Source organism: Sphaerodactylus townsendi, linkage group LG05, assembly GCF_021028975.2.
Source record: "Sphaerodactylus townsendi isolate TG3544 linkage group LG05, MPM_Stown_v2.3, whole genome shotgun sequence".
Classification (NCBI taxonomy): domain Eukaryota; kingdom Metazoa; phylum Chordata; class Lepidosauria; order Squamata; family Sphaerodactylidae; genus Sphaerodactylus; species Sphaerodactylus townsendi.
Window position 1 is genome coordinate 87,968,800 of NC_059429.1, and position 11,674 is coordinate 87,980,473.

Consider the following 11,674-nt stretch of genomic DNA (forward strand, 5'->3'; position numbering starts at 1 on the left):
ACATGTGCAATCCTGCTGTAAAACTCAACTTCAATTTCAGTTTTGGCCCTCTGCATTAACACACCCTACTAAGAATCAGGTTGTCTCAAGTCCTATCTTCAGTTCATTGTTAAGGATGTAGGTCTTTCTCACTTAGAAATACGGGCATAGATCTATTCTTTCTCACTTGGGAATAAACAAGCCTGGTACATTCGTGTGATTAAGCTACTTCCCCTTTGATTATTCTTTAGGTTTTCAAATGGAAACTCATAAAGTGTACATGCCCTTCGTGTGCTTGTTGGACAAGTGTCATCACTTCTGAACAAGTGTAGTCAGTTATAGCAGTGGGCTGACACAAATAAAGCATGTGAAACTTTTTCTCAGCATGGAGATGAACTGTAGGGGAAAGTTTCCCCTGCTAAACTGTCCAGCTTTCCATGAGGAATGCCAGCAAGAAACAAAACAAAACAACCTGGTGGCTGATTCTGGCCCTTTCTGCACAAACCCTGGAAAACATTTTGCAAACAGCTTGTAAACCCTCGTTTGTCTAGAATCAACTTCTCAAAAATGCTTCCTGTCCGCCATTTTGTGGTTGTTCTGGGTTTTTAAAACTTCTTAGATTCGTATCTACAAAGCTTCAAAGCCTTGTGCTTTGCATCTCTAGGGGTTGTGTCTATGTGTACAGCGTTAGACTGCTGGCGCAAGCTCAGAAAATTGATCTTGGTGCCAACGAGGAAGTCTGGGGACTGTGGAGAGGCGTGGGAAATGTTTGAAAGAGCTTGTACAGCAAGTGAAAATATTTTCAAAACATTTTCAAAAGAATTGCTAGGTAACAGCATGCAAATAAAACATTTTCAGGCCAGAAATAACATGCTTTGGGCTAAAAACCACGCAGAACTTCATGGAGGAAGCATTTTATTTCCTGCCTCAAAACACTGCATTTGGTTTGAGTGGAAAGGGCTTGAGTGGAGTAGCTTCCATGGAAACTAAATCACCATAAGATATTTTCTGATAAAGAGTCATATGTTCATTCTATGAAACCTTGCCATCTAATTCTAAATAGGAGAGCCAGAATACTGGACTCAGTACATGAATGATACTCTATTTTTAACAGTTGTATTGAATGGAACATTCACTGTGTCTGTGCAATGTGCCATCAAGTTGTAGCTGACATAGCAACCAAGTAAATTTTCAAGACAAAACACTAACAGAGGTGTTGTGCCTTTCTCTATATTGCCTTCCTCTGCATGGCAACCCTGGTGGTGTCCCCTTCAGTTACTCCCCAGGGTCAACCCTGCTAAGCTTCTGAGATCTGATGATCAGGCTAGCCTGGACCGTCCAGGTAAGGGCAGAACATTCACTAGATAGAGCTTGTTCCATCAGACAAAGTTTATTTGGCAAATTCCAGTGGTAGCTGTGATAATCTGCCACTGGGGGGAAAAACCTTTGTCACTCCTTGAAAACTAATGGGATTTATTGTGGCATATATTTACTATGAACTTTGGCTTTTGGCTTTAATGGTTCTCACATTTATGAATATCATAATATCTTCAGCTTTTATTTTCATTCCCTGAGGTCACCAAGAAGCCTTTTTTGTTTTGACTGTGAATTTTCTGTTATGGGTGCCTGTTTGTTGAGGATGCTTCCCAAAAAAATGATGTAAGCTTCTCAAGGGAACATGTTATGAAGTGTGATCTGTAACAGAATGAACAAGGAGAGGAGAGAGAGAGAGAGAAGATGCTAATGCTAAAAGCCATATTTGCTACAGATGCTCACATTTTGTAAATGAAAAAATTGAACGGGCTTATCTCGGACCCAATTTTTCTTGTAAGAACAAAAATTCTATAGATAGTTGTTCTCCTTCTGCTAGAGAGGTAAAATAAGATACAGCCAAAATAAATGGGCCTCTTTGTAAGTCTGTAGTTGCAAAGTGATAAGGAAAAGGGCCCTTTCCACATGATCAAATACAGTCATCTTCTGTACTCTTAAAAATATCCAGGGGCAAGCTAAGCACAATTTGCCCTAAAGAGGTATGTATAAAATTGTTAGGCTCATCTATGTAAAATCCCTGCTGCAAAAGCATTATTAACATGTAGCCTCCTTTGTGAAGGGAGATAGAGTTATTCCCTTGATGTGGTCCCACTAGTTTGCCTCAGCAATTAACAGGAGATTGTGTATGACTCTCTGCCTCGGGAAACTTCTCCTGCAGATTTTTGCATCTCTAACTTCTGGTTAGCGGCACAGGAACATGATGTGCACCACACATGCAGAGTTACCGGTATGCTATCCAGTCAGGTGTACATCAGGGGAATTACCTTAAGCAGCGCTTGGTTGCTCAGCACTGCAAGAGAGAAGGAGCTTCTGGTTTTCTAAGGACACACAAAGCCAAAGAAATGGGGCAACTCTCCCCCTACTACATCATTTCCTCTGGAAAAGGCAGAGTGAGAGGGAAATCAGAAACTCCTTCTCTCCAAACAGCACTGAGAAAACAAGGGCTTCTTGAGGTGTTTCCCCCATATACGTCTGACCGTGAGTCAAGTAGTGGACCCATGACTCAGCACATATCAGGCGTATCATGTGTTTTCACCCTGTTTTTAAGCAATCTGAAGCATTAATTCTCCAAACACAGATAGCAAGCAGGTTTTACAAGGCCCTGACTCAGAGCTTAGTTTAGAAAGGAGTGGCTTTCTGCCTGAGGCAGTTGAACAATTCCAAAAGTGAGAGCAAATGCCTTAGTTTCAGAGCTGACAAAACCTCCTCAATCTTGGGGAAGCCTTCACTTTGTTCTGCCAAGTTTTTTCCCCTCAGAAAAATATTACACAAGGAAAGCAATATTTGATAGATCGTCACCAAGGGCTGGATGAGCACAATATCTGGAGTCCTGTTTCTGTTCATGGCTGCTTTGTGCAATTAGCAATCTGTAAAATGCTTTCTGGTGATGAATTACAGCAGCAGAAGTTTTAGACACAGGCAAAGGGGACACTTGTAGGGGTGAGCCCGTGAACCCAGCAGAACCGCAGATAGAGCACATGGAATGCCTGTGCCAGCTGCGGCCTTCTGGGCGCACACGCTCCCCCACCCCCCGGTCTCCCGTGAGTCACAGGTCATGAATTACCTGACTCATGGTCACCAGGTGTCCCTGACAAAGGGACAAAGGGGCTCTTGCCCCCAGGTATGGCTTAGACCCAGACGCTTCCTCCTGCACGTAGCAGCCCGATGAGATCATGCATCACATGATGATCTCCCGCTCTCCCGCTCTCCCGCTCTCCTGCCTATTCACCTCCTTTACACGCCCCCAGAGAAACCCTAATAAAAGGTGCCAGGGACTAGCACACGGGAGAGTTGCCAGGTCCACGGATCACGCGCTTCCTGCTGCTGGCTCTCTCCACCGGATGATATCATCGCGTCTCGCCTCTTCCTTGCGACCCCTGTGGGCCGACTTCATGCTGGTGCCGAAACCCGGGAATCTCCAACCTCCACCCGCTTACCGTCGCCTGGAATAGGCCCCCTCAGTGCACCGATCATTTGCTGGATCTGCTCATCCTCGGACCCGCGTTCTAGGACCCTCTCTCGTCCAACGAACCACCGGTAAGTATGGGAGCTTGCCAAAGCACTGCTTATGACAAGCACGTCCGCGAACTGAAAACGCTGACAAAAAGCGCCAGGGATCTGCGCAAATTGGTTGGGGAGATTGATAGGCAATGTCCATGGTACCCTGAGAGGGGGACATTGAATCTTAAGGACTGGGAAAGCATCGGGCGCACTCTGCACGAGGAGCCTCGCGTGCTGATGCCACTGCTACTGACGTGGAGACAATGTTATGTCGCCATCAGTCTGCAGGTCTGTGGTCTCTCTGCCATAGATGTCCCTCCTTTCGACCCTTCACCTACAATTTCACCCCCGGAATATTCTCTCTCTACTAAACCTGACGCCTGTCCTCCTCTTGTTTCGCTTGCTACCTTGCCCCATTCAAACTCTCCCACTCGCACTCTCGCGGCCCGGCCGCCTCTTCCTCTCGCTCCGCCTTCTGCTCCGCTTCCCCCCTCCACTTCTGAAGCCACCGCACCTCCGTCAGCACCACATAATGGCGCGAGTTTCAAAACTCTAGCAGAGCGCATTAACCACGATCTGCTGAAGAAGGAAACGCTGATGGAAGACGATGCCGACCTCCTCGCTCTGTGCCCCGTCCACTTCACTGATCATGTTGATGGCGATGGCAACATTCAGCGAGTCTTCGAGCATCGCCCCATAGGCTATAACGTTCTCACCGAACTCCGTAAAGCAATACGGGACGTGGGGATTACGAGCCCCTATGTGAGAGGCATGCTGGAAGCGGTCATGCAGAATCACCTAATGGTTCCGGAGGACTGGAAAACAACCTTCCACATGCTCTTGAACCTTGCGCAGTATTTAGTCTGGGAAAGCGAGTTCCGCCAGCAGTGCATAAGCAAAGGAGCAGCCTCCGGTGGCGCCTACACTGGGGAACAGCTCTATGGCTGCAGGAGACTTCGCCAAACCCAACGCACAGATCGTCCTACCAGAGGCTACCCTTACGGTTGCCTCTGATTGCGCTTACAGAGCGTTTTTGAAGGTACCTAATACTGGACAACCATCCCAAAGCTTCTCCAACATTCGGCAGAAGCCCCAGGAGCCTTATGCTGAATTTCTGAACAGGCTCCAGGAAGCCCTAAGGAGACAAGTCGACAACGACGTGGCCCAAACCGAGCTCCTCATGCCCCTCGCCAAGGAGAATGCCTCCGCCGAGTGCCGCAGAGCGATCACGGGCTTAGGGAGGAACCCCGAACTGGCCGACATGCTTAAGGCTTGCCAGGATATCGGATCTTCCGCCCATCAGGCCAGTCTCCTAGCCGCAGCGCTCTCGTCCACCAGAGGACAGCCCCCAGGCGAGTGCTTCAACTGCAGCAGACCGGGACACTTCTGGAAGGATTGTAGGTTGCCCGGCGGGGGGGCTTACAACCCTGATGGAGGAGGGTCCGCCCCCAGAAGGTGAGGACCCCCAAGAAAGCCCAGGACCAAGTGCCCTTTGTGCCAGAAAGGCTTTCACTGGAAAAGCAAGTGCAAGTTGGGAAACTCGCACCCGGGGCTCTCCCCGGCCCAGGAGCAAAGAGGGGAGTACTGACGCAGCTCCAGAAACCGAAGCCTGCACCGAAAAAACCCAGACCACCTCCCTCTAATGGTATCTCTCTCACCTGCACCCAACCCCTTTCCCTCACATTCCCCCATGAGATCCTCGTTGCTCCTACCCAGTACAGTGATCCCATTCCTTCGGAAGCCGTTGGATTGGTCTTGCCTAAGGCCTCCGCCGCTGAGCAGGGGTTGTTTGTTATTCCAGGGGTCATTGACTCCACACACCAGGGAGCCATTCACATCCAGGTGTGGACAAACATCCCGCAGGAACTGCCCAGCGGAATCAGCTGCGCACAGCTGATCCTCTTGCCCCACGCACTGCCTGCTGCCGATTCAATAAAGGCCACGAGCCCAGGTAACCATCACGGCGCAACCGGCACCACCGTAGCGGCGGTGGAGACGCCCATCGGTAGCTCCCGTCCATATTTGGAGCTTACCATAGAAGGGTGTCCGTTCGAGGGGCTTGTGGACACCGGCGCCGACGTAACCGTCATCAGAGCAGCCGAGTGGCCTGATCAGTGGCCAACCGAGGCTTGCCCATGCATCTGGGGGGTGGGGGGAAAGCAGACCGTGAGACGAAGCATTCGCCCGCTCACGGTCAGCAGCCCGGGACTTGAGCGGCAGCTCACAGTCCGCCCCATTGTCTTGGACATCCACGTTAACTTGTGGGGAAGGGATCTTATGAGCCAGGTCAAAACAACCTTAGTCTGGGATGGATAAGCCTACTCCCACCACTCTCCCTCTCACATGGATCACCGAGACCCCCGTTTGGGTGGAGCAATGGCCGCTGCCCAGGAAACAGCCAGCAGATAGCCACGTTGAGATCCCCACCTCCCAGCCCTGACTGTGTTCCCTCTCTCCGTCAGAGCTCCTGCTCTGAAGTCTTTTTCCTCTTCTATCTCCTTCTATTTTTCAACCAGCAAAGGCGGGAGGGCCAATTGGCTGACTGGCCCTCCCTGGATTAAAATCTGGGCCCGTCTTGGTACCGCAGCACTTCCAAGACAGGCCCCCGGTAAAAAAGGGGCTGCCGCCATTATGCCCCTAATAACCAAACCTGTTTGGGCTGTGGTTGCCCAGCGCCTGGCAGCTGTATCAATACCATGTGCGAGGCCAGGCGCTTAGCCGAAACCGCCCCTTAAGGAGTGGTTTCGGCGGGCGGCATTTCCCCAAGATGCTCAACTGCAGTCCCAACGTCCAAGCACCCTTCTTCGAATTGACCCCTGAGGTCACGGTGAGTATCCCCTAACCTTGTTGTGAGATCTCTCCCAGCCTTTTTGTCCTCGAAATTGACCCCCCTCTGTGTGGCTACTTCCTTCCCAAGTGCGCTCTCCTCTGTGCAACACCTTCGAAGTTCATTGCTCTGCAGAAATTAAGTATGCATACCCACAATCCCCGAAGGGTCCGCCTGCCCTCCCAGGAGGCTCGGACCATCGCCTCGTCGCATCCTTATGACGTTCCTGAAGTCAACGCTCCATAGGAGTCGCTTGCCCTTCGTCCTTCCCGTCACAAAACCTGCGCTCCAGACGTTCAAAATCGCCAGGCGATCGTTGAACGAGCCAACCGCACCTTCAAGGAAATTTTGGCCAAACAAACTAAAGAAAGGGGAGTAGGTGCCCCCCCAACTTAGGTCTCATCCAGCAGACCGTATCAAAAGTGCTATTCACTATCAATCACTTAAACTTGCTCGCCCTACCCTCTGGGCAACAGCTCACCCCCGTGGAGAGGCACTTCAGGCAGTCAGAGCCTCTCCCCCACGCCCAGGTCTACTACCGCCAGCTCCCAAACCGAGCCTGGCGGGGCCCGGCCCCTCTCATAACCTGGGGAAGGGGGTATGCTTCAGTCCTTCTCCCTACAGGTCCCCTGTGGATTCCAGCTTGCCATGTCCGGCCAGCCCATGGAGTGGCACCAGAAGGAAACCAACCCCATCCCGGAGATGGAGCGGATCTCCCTGGAGGACCCTACCCTGCTGCCTCGGCGGAACCGCCGCCAGCGCCAGAACGGTCCGAGGACCCGGATGACCTGGGGGGACGTCAAGGCAACAACCAGCCAAGCTCGGGAGCTGCTGCAACAGCGTGGCCGCCCCGAGACACCCGAGGATCTATGCGCTGCCATCTTTGCGGTTATTACTGCAAATTCCGCAGTCACAATCATCTGCTTGCTCTGCTGCCTCCTACCGGTGACAATCGGTCACCCCCTCTTGGATCTTAATCAAGCCAACATCTGGGAGCGATTCGCTGCCGCTGCCAACGTCTCGTCCTTCTGCTTGGGCCAGTATCTGGGGGTAGGAAGTTTGCTGAGCTCCTGCCTGCTTCCCGTCTGCAAAGCCCCTGGAGACTTCCTAGAGGAATCTGGCCTGAGCCCTTTCATGAATGCCTCATCCATCAAGTATTCTATGAGTGCTGACTGGGGACCCGTTGTCCAAACCCTCCCCGCCGGCGCTCTCTCTCTCATCACCAAGACTGTTGCCAACCACAGGTCCAATGCTTGTGCCCGCATCGTCAACGTGGCGGGAGCACAAGTCGGCCCGAGCCCATCCACCGGTTCGGCCAATTGGAACTGCACACACATGGAGGACATTCCCCCCGTGTATGGGAACATCCTGCTCCCTAAAGGTTGGTTCTGGACTTGCGGGGAAAGAACCTTCAACTACATCCCCGCTCATCTTTCTGCCGGGACTCTTTGCTGTCTTAGCCGCCTCACCATCGTTCTGCCACAGGCTCCACCCCAAGAGCCCAAGCACCGCCGTCGCTCCACCCTCCCTCTCGAACCGGCCTGCCGGAGCGACGCAGTTGCCCTCTCCGAGGCAGAGTACGTCTCCCTCGCAACCTCCCTTGTGGGGGTCCCTGGACTTGCTTCCTACAACGCTAAGACTATCGGCCGTTTGGCCTGCGCCCTTGCGAAGTCCATTAATTCCACCTCAGTTGCTCTGGATGCTCTGGCCTCTGAGCAGCAGGAACTCCGCCAAGCGACTTTAGATAATCGAGCCGCTATAGATTACTTGTTGTTATTGCATCACCAAGGTTGTGAGAATGTAAATAATATGTGCTGTTTTAATCTCTCTGACAATTCCCATTTGATTCATATGAAAGTGCATGAGTTGCAAGATATTGTGTCTAATCTGAAATATGATGTATTGCCTCATTGGTGGTCAGCCCTTTGGAGCTGGCTGCCAGGGGAATGCTCAAGTGCTATTGTACAATTCTTCGTTGGTTTGATTGTATGCCTTGTCGTTGGATCTTGCCTTGTTCAATGTATCTCTACTTTTGCCTGTAATGTGTGCAGGAAACCCTTTGACTTCCCCCTGCGTAGGAACCAGGTTCTCATGTTGCACAAACAGCTCAACCAGCTTGAGCGAGTTCCTGGGGAGGCAAGCGTTCCCCTAAATTGTCCCAGCTAATTCGGTTCCCGTTCTAAAACGTTAGAAATGGGGAGATGTAGGGGTGAGCCCGCGAACCCAGCAGAACCGCAGATAGAGCGCATGGAATGCCTGTGCCAGCTGCGGCCTTCTGGGCGCACACGCTCCCCCACCCCCCAGTCCCCCGTGAGTCACAGATCATGAATTACCTGACTCACGGTCACCAGGTGTCCCTGACAAAGGGACAAAGGGGCTCTTGCCCCCAGGTATGGATTAGACCCAGACGCGGACGCTTCCTCCTGCATGTAGCAGCCCGATAAGATCATGCATCACATGATGATCTCCCGCTCTCCCGCTCTCCCGCTCTCCTGCCTATTCACCTCCTATACACGCCCCCAGAGAAACCCTAATAAAGGTGCCAGGGACTAGCACACGGGAGAGTTGCCAGGTCCACAGATCACGTGCTTCCTGCTGCTGGCTCTCTCCACCGGATGATATCACCGCGTCTCGCCTCTTCCTTGCGACCCCTGCGGGCCGACTTCAGACTCTGTTATTGAATTTTCTTTCTCCGGGAATAACAGAAAGTAGTAATCATAAAATCATAAAATAAACTTAAATTACATGAGTCTTCTATAATAATTTTTAAATTTTCATTCTTATCCTGGCACTCAGTGTAATTGATATTGATTAACATTTGTCCTCAAAATACTTGCCTAAAATGGGACTATAATTTCCACTTTACTGTTGGCCAGTTCAAGATAGGTAAAGATAATAATAAATTTGATGCATAGGCTGTAGAGTAATGTTAGTCCCAAACCTGCAGAAAAAGAATCTCTAGTAGTGGTTGTACCTAATCCACGTGACACTTTGTCAGGAGATCGGAGCAATTGTTAAAGTCATTTGCAAGGGTAGGGGCCCCCAGTTTGAATCAGGACAGCAGCACAAAGGAAGATTTAACCCTTGTTTTCTAATATTATCTAAATTGATCTGATCTGTTCCTTTAATAGTTGAGGGAATTAGCTGGGTAGGGGATCTCCAACTGTGTATACAAGCAGTCCTTTCCCAAAGAGAAACACTCAAAACTAGGGTTGCAGTAGAAGAGATCAAAATAATAAAAATATACACAAGCACACAGGATTAGGAGACCTAAGTAATAAAATGTGTTTTTTTTAAGTGGTAGAAGGAATAGGTTAGGGAATTAGGAGGGTGATAATTATCATTCTGGAAATGCAAAGGTCCAAAGAAAAAGTGAGAGGAAATGGCCAGAGCTTTTAGCTGGAAAACAACATTGGGTACAAGGCATACTGGGAGGATGGGAGGAACAGTATTGAGACAGCACAACTTTCCCAGGATTTGGTCATTCCTGAAGGGAAACAACTGAGTGAATCTCTGGCCAGTGTCTCAGTGGCTGGAATTTCTGTGCCTCGGGAGAGTGGGGTGTGGAATTCTCTGTGGTTGCCCTCCCCTCATGACTGATCTTTTAAGAAAGAGTTGAGAAAGAGCCAGGCAAGAAGAGCTAGATCCAAGCCCAGCAGTGTATGAGTGAGACTTGGAGGCAGCATGATGGAAGAAAAAGGATAAAGGCAACCAACTGCTCTCCTTGGCTGGTCTATGGTACAGAAAAAGACCAAGTCTGAAGAAAAGGCACCCCGGAGGGGGGGGGGGTGCGGCACAGCAACCCTGGGCTCTTCCCTGGAAACTACAGTAGCTGACAATGTCATTTTGTTGACTGGTCAGCAGCCTTTGATTTTGTTGATGAGATCATCTCTGGGAATGATGGGAATGCTCAAACACCCACCAGGTTGGCTCATGACCTATTCATGAAAAAGGACCTGATTTTTCAACCAACAATTCAAAAGTTTATAGATCCATTAACTGGTGTTCATCAGGTTGCTTCACTATATTTCTTCCTAACCCCCCAGACCAGCACAATTTTTGCACCTGTACACTCTCACACAGCCCATCGAGTTCCACTGTCCTCTCTCCATCCTTGTTTTGTGGTTGCTCCATTCAGCAGGCAATTCTTTAAACAATTAGATTACTCACAAATCATAAACAAATGGTGTTTCAATAAAAATCCTATCCTTGGGTTTTCATCTAAGTAGTCCTTAGTTGCCACTGATCAGTTTGAATTGACAGGATCTTTGTGCATGTACAGTTTTGTGAAAACCCAGTGCTAACCAGTTTGGCAGGCAGAAAAAACCCTGGAAAATTCATGGAGGGAAAGTGGATTTTAAATGCAGTGGGAAACAATATGGACAGCAAACAGCTGATGTGATGGGACAGGAGGCTGTCATGCCCTGAAGAGAAAATCATCCATTCAGATGATTCCATAGAAGTGCTGCTCCAGCAGCCGATCACCTTCGAGAAGGGGAATGAGATGGTTGAGGGAACAGAAGAGAGGAAGGAATTGAGATCTGCCTCAGGGAGACAGCAGAGACAGCTCAGGTCTGGCTCAAGAAAAAGAGGAGACAGGGTGAAGGGGTAGCTCTGCCTGGTAGGAGAGAGGAGAATGCTCGATTGTCAGGCCTCTCTCTGGTGATGAGCAGACCTTGGACAATTTAGTCTGACTGGGGAAGAGGCAGAGTGGTGGTGGGGGGGGGATCCTGTATGTGAAAAAGAATCCAACCTAGTGGCTACTGAATAAAATTATATCCCTGAAAGCATTGTAGAAAAGTCTAACTATTCTATGAAGTCATAACAAGTTTAAAATGTTGTGCCTCAACCAGGTTTCTACTTTGTCTTCCTAGAGACCTGTGCTGCCGGTTTACTTCTTTAAAACTAACCTGTAGATAATTTTATCTTCCTTGTTGTTTCTATATTAATCCAGTCTCAGTGATCTCAATAATCTCCTTGTGCACCACAAAATTTACCTCACAGCAGCAAACCCCAAAATCTATAGACTTGCTACTTACAACCTCTGTAAACTGAGAAGGCTGATAGTTCAAAGTGAACCGTGATCCCAAACATCTTAAGAGGCTGTAGGTGTCCCCTCAGTAGGGAGAAAAAGTTTATCCCACCCCATTTTTCAAATGGAAAAAATGTGAATTTTAGGGGGAGCATTGAAAAAAAATCCTGTGATGATAAATTATCGTTCCCAGCCTTCAAGTGGGAACTGGATATCTCTTGGAATAACTATTCTCTAGATGACAAAGATCTCTTCCCCGGGACAAAACAGCTGCTTTGGAGGGT